Source organism: Oncorhynchus kisutch, linkage group LG8 (genome assembly GCF_002021735.2).
Source record: "Oncorhynchus kisutch isolate 150728-3 linkage group LG8, Okis_V2, whole genome shotgun sequence".
Taxonomy (NCBI): Eukaryota; Metazoa; Chordata; class Actinopteri; order Salmoniformes; family Salmonidae; genus Oncorhynchus; species Oncorhynchus kisutch.
In genome coordinates, this window is record NC_034181.2 from 37,985,335 (window position 1) to 37,995,024 (window position 9,690).

Consider the following 9,690-nt stretch of genomic DNA (forward strand, 5'->3'; position numbering starts at 1 on the left):
CTTCAGTGATGTTCACTGACCGCGAGTACAGTATGAAGCAAAGCATTGTTCAGTTGTATATTGCTGAGGGCTGACCAAATGTAAAAATGCACCTCTTGAAATGTGACAGATTTAGTCATAAGCATGCCTTTTACATGCTTGGCATAGGCAGTATATCCTATAGGCTGTGGTATGATTCATTTCCCTAGGACTGGCCTACTTTGGGTATTGTAGTCAACACGGGGCTGTTCTTCGTGCTCTGTTCATCATTCCCCATTATGCCAGAATAGGGCATACTTCAGCTTTATGATGTATTTGCATTCAGGGCTAGTCCTGTTTTACTTCCAAATTGGCAACTTGTGCGTTTTTGTTTCTGGGTAAAGAAGCTTTAAAGAGGGTTTTCTGTCGGTGTGGGGCCACTTACTCTATGAACCAAGTGGGAAAGCACACTCGCAAGGAGGAACTACCAGAATGGGAAGGGAGTTGAGAAGAAGGGTGAGAGGACATTATGTTATGTTCCACATTTCTGAATGTAGAAATGTAATCCTGTTTGAGTAACTTGTTACTACAGTTCCAGGTGGAGTGGAAACACGCCATAGCTGCTGTGAGGGTGTCATTCCTGGATGCCACGTTTTCAAGGTAATAAGAAGACAAAAAGGGCATAGCACCTATTTTCCGCAAGACTTTTCAAAGATGTCAGGAAACATAGTATCCCCCACATACTTCTCCCCCCGAGCCGCATGTCCCATGACACAGTTAGCCTAGATGCCTCTGTCAGTACCCTTCCTAGACCTGCCTCTGATACGGGCTGCCTGGTCTTTCTTCCTTCAGTGCTTTACCACTCATGGTCTGGAGCTGGCTAGAGTGACTTTTGTCAACTGCAGTTTGCAGGTAACCTATGACGCCTTTTGTGAAAGCTGATAATGAAGTAATTGACTACAACACCAGGAAGGGCCACATAACACTCCAGAATTCATATAGAATCTCGACAGACTGCTTCATTTTATCCAGCATTTTAAACAAAGATGGCATCGCAGTCACCAATGCTCTCTTCTGCTCAGGTTTTCAGGCACCAGTGATGTTCGTGTGAAAGGAACACGCTCGTCCATACGGGATGTTCAGGAGACCCTTCTGAGCTTTGTAAGCGCAGAGACTATACTGATTGGCCAATGCTTAGAAACTGACCTCTGTGCACTTAAGGTGAGTTCAGCTGCATTAGTTATTAATAGTAACTATGTATTAGTGAATACGCACTGATATGGAAAGTCTATCAATACCAGTTGCTTTTTTCTCTCAATACAGTATAGATTAATATTGAAATAAAAAACATTACAACTGCCAATGAGAATTGTCTTTGAGCATATTTTTTTTAGTCCAGGACAAGGCCTAATCTCAGCCTCTTGAATAAGATTACGCTCCGCAACCTGACAGCAGACTACCCGAGGAGGATCATCCAGGAGAGTGGAGGGTCAAACAAACAAGTCTCTGGCAATGGGAATAATACCCATCACCTGTGTGTCATTACATTTCTAAACAGTCAAACTGATCATGGTGTAAACAGGGAAAGATGTTGCATGAATCTTTTAATGAAGTGTCTCTCAATCCCAACTCTGTCCATTCACTGCTTACCGTTAAATGTGTTCTTAGAACACTTGTAAAAGCAGTTGAGACAATCTGAGAGATGATCATGTTTTGTGTTTTGTTGTAGGCAAAAGTCCTAAACATGTATTCACTAATTTGAGAATCATTCCTAATCCAAGGTTTTCAGATAGTGTGCATGTGCGCTATAGGTTTATAGTAACTGTGTGTATGGTATTGCTCTGCTCCCTTCCAGTGGGTGGCCATGACTCTGCAGAAGCTGCTGCCTGCTCATGTAACGAGTAGCTAGGAGTCGGGAAGCTAGTACAGGGAGTGAATTTAATAATAAATGGAACAAAACAAGAAACACGACTACCGTACAGACATAAAACACAGAAACAGAATCAATAATGCCTGGGGGGAAAAACAAAGAGAGTGAAAGATATAGGGGAGGTAATCAGGAAGGTGACGGAGTCCAGGCGAGTCTCATGAGGCACATGTGCGCGTAACGATTGTGACAGGTGTGCGTAATAATGAATAAACTGGCGACATCGAGTGCCAGAGAGAAGGAGCGGGAGTAGACGTGACCTCTCACGTTGTGGAAGGTCAAAGATGGCAAAACTAAACGATGGTGACCTGAATAAAACTGTCATCGCCCACCTACGTTTTTCATGAAATCACAAATATTGATGTTCAAATGTCACTTATTTGTATAAAGGTGAAGTGTTATTTGTTGGGTCTTTTCTTCGAATGGTGTGGGTAAGGCTTGGAGAGGGACTGAAATTATAATTTTTATGTCAATTGGTGGAATTCCTTTTTGTTTTACCATGTTATGCTCCTTCCGCAGTCTCTCTTGTCAATGTAATTATTATTTGGGGATGCACTCTGAACATTGGGAAATAAGAATACATTGAAAGTAACAGAAATCTGTTATGGGGTTTTATTAACATTAAATAACTCGTTAATGTTGATGGTGGCTGTGTTGATTGAAGGAACACCTGAAGACTATTTCAATTTCCAATTGATGAGATTAGGGTCAATAATTCCAAAATCAAATTAACTAAGAATTTGAACAATACATAGTCTCCTCCCCAGTGTGCTATTTACTAATCCTCAACACATTCAGATGTTATATGCGATGTTACATAATCAAAATGGACACATAAAACCTCAAACAGTGTCAGAGAATGTCCTGGTGACGGGGAGGAGAGATGACATCCTGGTGACGGGGAGGAGAGATGACGTCCTGGTGACGGGGAGGAGAGATGACGTGCTAGTGACGGGGAGGAGAGATGACGTCCTGGTGACGGGGAGGAGAGATGACGTGCTGGTGACGGGGAGGAGAGATGACGTGCTAGTGACGGGGAGGAGAGATGATGTCCTGGTGACGGGGAGGAGAGATGACGTGCTGATGACGGGGAGGAGAGATGACGTGCTGATGACGGGGAGGAGAGATGACGTGCTGGTGACGGGGAGGAGAGATGACGTGCTAGTGACGGGGAGGAGAGATGACGTCCTGGTGACGGGGAGGAGAGATGACGTGCTGGTGACGGGGAGGAGAGATGACATGCTGGTGACGGGGAGGAGAGATGACGTGCTGGTGACGGGGAGGAGAGATGACGTCCTGGTGACGGGGAGGAGAGATGACGTGCTAGTGACGGGGAGGAGAGATGACGTCCTGGTGACGGGGAGGAGAGATGACGTCCTGGTGACGGGGAGGAGAGATGACGTGCTGATGACGGGGAGGAGAGATGACGTGCTGGTGACGGGGAGGAGAGAGGACGTGCTGGTGACGGGGGGGAGAGATGACGTGCTGGTGATGGGGAGGAGAGTGCGGCCTTACGTCTCAAGCGGAGTAAGTGTACCTTCATGGGGAACGAGGCAGTGTTCCTAGGACACAGATTGGACGCCACGGGTATCCATCCACTCAATGACAAGGTACAAGCAATCCAGAACACACCTACTCATAAAAATGTGACTGAGTTTACCTGGGACTGCTAAACTATTATAACAGGTTTTTGCACCTCTTCACACACTACTGCGTAAAGAGACAAAGTGGCAGTAGGGGGAAGAGCAGGAGGCTTCTTAAACCAGCAGAAAATAACTTTTCCCAACTAGACAAAGAGGGGTTAGCAGTACAGTTTGGGGTACATTCGGAAAGTATTCAGACTATAAGGACACAAGGCGAGACCCAAATGCAGACACAGGAAGCAGATGGTTGAGCTCCAATATTTATTAATCCAAGGGGTAGACAAAAGGTAGGTCGGGGACAGGCGAGAGTTCCTAAACCGGGTCGGAGTCCAAACAGTACCAGACGAAGGGCAGTCTCGAGGTCAGGCCAGGCAGGGGTTCAGTAACCAGATCAGAGTCCAAACAGTACAAGGGGATAGGCAGACTTGAAGACAGAACAGGCAGAGTGGTCAGGCAGGCGGGTACGGAGTCAGGACAGGCAAGTGTCGAAACCAGGAGGACTAGAACCAAAAGAAACTGGGGAAAAGATCCTTGAGAGATCCTTGATGAAAACCTGCTCCAGAGCACTCAGGACCTCAGACTGGGGCGAAGTTTCACCTTCCAACAGGACAACGACCCTAAGCACACAGCCAAGACAGCTCAGGAGTGACTTCAGGACAAGTCTCTGAATGTCCTTGATTGGCCCAGCCAGAGCCCGGACTTGAACCCGATCTAGCATCTCTGGAGAGACCTGAAAATAGCTGTGCAGCGACGCTCCCCTTCTAACCTGACAGAGCTTGAGAGAATCTGCAGAGAAGAATGGGAGAAACTCCCCAAATACAGGTGTGCTAAACTTGTAGCGTCATACCCAAGAAGACTCGAGGCTGTAATCACTGCCAAAGGTGCTACAACAAAGTACTGAGTGAAGAGTCTGAATACTTATGTAAATGTCATATTTCATTAAAAAAAATATTTAATACATTTGAAAAAATTTCTACAAGCCTGTTTTTGCTTTGTCATCATGGGGTATTGTGTGTAGATTGATGAGGAACATTTTTATACATTTTTGAATAAGGCTGCAACGTAACAGAATTAGCAAAAAGTCTGGCAGGAAAGTACCATGGGAATGTAGATGCCTTGAGCCGTCTTCCGCTGCCGTACACGCCAGCATAACAGCTCAACAGGACAGAGTGCTGATGTTTGCGGACAGACACAGCACTCGTGACTGCAGAGCAAGTGAGAACCTGGACAGGTAAAGATCCAGGACGGTCTAGAGTTAGACAATATATGGTAAGGGGATTACCACAACTAACAGAAGGGATTGAATTTCAGAGTCAGGAAAACAGAGTTTTGCGTACAGGATGGTTGCGTTTTGTGGGGAGCACGAGTGATTATTCCACTATCAGCACGCCAGGCTATCCTACAGCAGCTACATCAGAGTCGCCCTGGGGTTGGCTAGGAGTTACTTATGGTGGCCTCAACTAGATAAGGAGATAGAGAATCTAGTCAAGACATGTAAGGAACACAGGCGAAAGCAACAGCTTCCCTCCACCCTTGGGACTTCCCAGAGAAACCTTGGAGAAGATTGCATATAGATTACGCAGGGCCATTCATGCTCCTGATAATCATCGATGCACATTCAAAATGGATGGGATGTGTATCCTGTTAGTTTTGCTTCGTCCACCACTACTATCGATGGCCTGCGACAGAGTTTTAGTAATAAAGGGGATACTTGAGAGGGTGGCGAGCGACAGTGCAACCTGTTTCATGAGTACAGAAACACAAGAGTTCTCCAGAAACAACAGCATTGTGCATGTGCCATCTGCTCCACTTCACCCATCTTCAAATGGCCCAGCGGAATGCGCAGTGCAGACATTCAAAGAAGCGAGGAAGTAACGAGCAGAAGGGAGCGTAGCAGCAAAGTGTCACGTGTTCTATTCAGCTGCAGACTTAACACCTCAACCCACAACAGGACGTTCTCCTGCTGAGATGTTACCAGGTTGTCGACTACGCTCCACACTGGACCTAGTCTATCCAGACCTGAAAAGGAAAGTTGAAACGCAAACAAAACAGACAGAAAGAGAACCATGACAAATTCACCAATGGCCGCAGTTTTGGAGAGGGGGACCCTGTCCTTACCATAAATTTCAGTCAGGTCAAAATGGATACCTGATACCTCATAGACTCAGTGACGGGTCCTGTCTCTTACAAGGGAATGTTGGGAGATGGTAAAGTGGTTTGCAGACATGTTGATCCGATTATTTCCAGATGGAAGGAACAACAAGTGAGTTACCAGTTGTGGTGGCAGAGGACAGGCTGTTCTCTAGCTATCCAAGTGCTTCTGTGGTGCACGTGCCACAGACAGAGACTGTAACAGGGAAAACAGTTCACCAAGAGAGAAACACAGTTTCAGTCAAATACTCTGAGCCTGGCTCAGAGTATTTGTGGCTTTTCGGTGGCCTTTACGCCGTTGAGAATAAATACTACCCCTAGTGTTCATCGTTCACAGAGGCATGCAGAGCTTTCAAGCTACTTAAAAAACCTTTAACTCTGAACAAGAACTGATGTACATTGATATAAATTGTTTTTTAAAAGACAACTAAAAGCCTCACAGTAAATGAGACTCAAGAATGAAATGCATAACAGTTACCCAAGCATGTGAAAAGAAAATTCAATTATTGTGAACATTGTGAAATGTCATGTTTATTGTTTACACTGACTTGTTTGGATCAGTAGAGTACATAACACGTTTTAAAGAATGTTTCAGTTAAAGGAACTTCACATTTCATAATGAGTTCATTAATGCAATAGGAGAGCATAGGGAATGTGTTATGTTGTATGTCCTAACAAAGGACTTATTTAAGAGGGGAGGAATGTGTTATTGACCGTAATACACATACACGCCACCAGTGGGCGTAGCACTTGAGTACCTATTGGTATCATTGCTAGGGTATTGGAATGCACCCCATACACACATTGAGTGCAGCTGCAGTTGCCTACCTGTTACACTATGCTCTGGCTTAGTAAAAAAGTAGTTTCTCCAATCAAATTAGACATGACAAATTACTACAAATCGGTAGAATATAAGTAGTATTTGCATTAGGAACATCCATTTAAACTTTTTTTTTTAAATACACTGTACTCGGTTGTTTTATGGTGTGATCATCAAATTGACCTCATCTAATGATATTGTAAATGAGCTCATCCATAGCCTCACTGTAGTAGTCATCCATATCATGGCCACAGACTGTATTGTCATGTCCTGGGACACATAGAGCAGACAATTCAGAACAGGAAGCTTATTTTGCCCTTTCATTTCACCATGGCACCGGGGACGCAGGACGGTGGGGTGGGAAGCTGCTCACAGAGCCTCTCCCAGGTGTGGGCGATAGAGAAACACAGGTTCTACATGAGAGGAATGGCCAGAATCTCAGCCATCAGCTCACCGCCGGGCAAAATGAATCAGCTAACCTCTTTCAGTCTCCCCATAACAGTCCAAAAAGTTAAACATCTGCATGTTAAACTGAATTTATTTTTGTATAAATTCATGAAGTCTCAAGTGGATCTGCTAGTAGTACAGGTAGTCCATCTCGTTCACGGAGAAGTGTATGAACTCAAGGAAATCCTCCAAGGATTCCACAGAAACCGAGAAATGAAAGGGTTCGTAGCTGAAACAATAGCATTCCGTGGGGTCCAGGTATAGAGAAGCACCGTGCACCAGCACGGTAACGTTGTGCCCTCTGTCTATCAGTGTCCAATATGATGCTAGAAGTTGATCCAGTGACTGGCTTCAGTGGGCCAAACTAATATGCTTCCACAGTCTATGTGCCTTATAATACATAACTGTATGATTAACAGCTGTAATCAATCCCTTTTAAACTAGTCGTTCAAGTGAAGCAAACATCCACAGAACAACTTTAACTCTGAATCATAGTTGCCCTCAGTGTATCGCACGTCACCAGATTAAAGAGGCAACAGCTGGTCTTTTGGGGGTGAAAAGTAAAAGCCGACATTGTAAATCTGAACAGGGTTAAAAAACAACAACAGAGGAAGTCAACAGAGTAGAACGAATGTAAAGGTGAATGGAAGTCATCATTGTAAATGTTTGTGTTACTATTATGTGTGTGTGACAAACAATTATTATAATTGGGAATAGACACTTCTAAACTAAGTCAACTTTCTCACTCAGTATAGTATAGTTTATTGTAGATGACCTAATCTCTGTTTTTAATGTGAAATGTAGCACTAGTATAGTGATCAGGTGAATGAGGCAGCTGGTTTGAGTCTGGGGCCACCGAGTCCTTCCAGGGTCAGGGTCCTTTAGGAAGCTGTGGTGTTGTAACTGACAGTTTTTCTCTGGCAAATAATGTCATCTCCTACACGGCACTCTGCCCCCCCCCCCCTCCCACATTATCATTGTAGATTCCTATTGACATTGGATCCAGGAGTGTCTGTGAAAACAATAAGGATTTGAATGGTTAATTTGCCTGGCTGTAAGAAAGTCAGCCTTCCTTTTTATGGTTCTATGCTACTTTTATGATGAAGAACGTGGGTATTATATTAATAAGGTCTAGTGAACTTTTAGCGTGGAGCGTTCAGTATACACTATAAGTTGTTCTTCTCTAAACGGCTGCCTCTGCTCTCCTTCCTCTTTCTAACCATCCTTAGTAATCTCTTCCTCTCTCTCTCCCTCCCTCCCACTCCTCTCTCTCTCTCCCTTCCAACCCTCTCTCTCTCTCTCTCTCTCTCTCTCTCTCTCTATCGCTCTCTCTCTCTCTGTCCCTACCACCCCTCCCTCTCTCTCTCTCCGTCCGTCCGTCCGTCCGTCCGTCCCTCCCACCCACCCACCCACCCACCCACCCACCCACCCACCTCTCTCTCTCTCTCTCTCTCTCTCTCTCTCTCCCTACCACCCCCCCCCCTCTTTCCCCTCCCTCCCTCCCTCCCTCCCTCCCTCCCTCCCTCCCTCCCTCCCTCCCTCCCTCCCTCCCTCCCTCCCTCCCTCCCTCCCTCCCTCCCTCCCACCTCTCTCTCTCTCTCTCTCTCTCTCTCTCTCTCCCACCAACCTCTCTCTCTCTCTCTCTCACCCCTCTCTCTCTCCCTCCCACCAACCTCTCTCTCTCTCTCCCTCCCTCTCAGCGCCTGGGTGTGGGTTACAGCGTGTTGCTTTTTGAAGTATACATTTGCATAATCTGATTAGAATGTGGGTTTGTCTGTGTCAGGCCCTGTAAGAAAGTGCTCCAGAGGAGAGGGTGCTGTCCAGCCAACAATGGGGTCCCCCTTCCCTCGATGAGCCTGCACCTGCATCCATCCTTCATTGGGCTGCCCTCCTCTCCCTGCCGACGCTGCTGGGGAAAGACCAGAGCAATGGGTAGGAAGAAAAGAGGGGGAGGAAAGGAGGGGATAGGGAAGAAGCGGGGTGCTGAAATATTTAAACATGCAGAGTGTGAATTGGTTTAAGGGGATAAAGAGCTCAGGGCCTATCGGTTGGCACCCAGCTCCAGAAATTATTTTTCATGGCGCCTCAGCCGGGAGTGAGAGGGCTTGCCTGCACTGATCTGGTCCATTGTGATAACAGATTCAGACAGTGTGCTAGACGCAGATAAGGAAATGTGCTGTCAATAGACCATTACCCCTGTACTTGGGAGAGAATAGTCAATCAGGCAAATATACTTGAATAAGATGAGCAGAATACAGATTTGATTTTCAGTAGCTAGTGAGTTAGCATTGAAGAAGAAAGAAATGTCAGAGAAACGTCTACAGTGTTTGGATGTTTTCTGCGAATCACGTGCATAAATGACACAGTAAATGATACTTCGATTTAATATGATTACACTGAAGGCCTATGTGTTGTGTTGAAAACGTCACATTTGTTTGGCCTTAAAAGAGTTCTATAGTTTGCTGAGCAACAACACATCCATGTACTGCATCATGTGTGCAATTTCTCTACCATATATCAATACTAGCACAGCAAAAAGACACAGACATATATACATTGTAACATACATATACATTGTAAACAACCGGAATGCTTTGTAACTGAGGATGGATTAAGGGGGGTATAACTGCATAGAAAACCTGTTGGCACTGTAGTACTGTCATCCTAATGAAGTAGGATTCTAGTCTAGTGTATCAATGGATTAAGAGCAGTCGTCTGTCCATTCCCACAGGCTGTATGCCTGC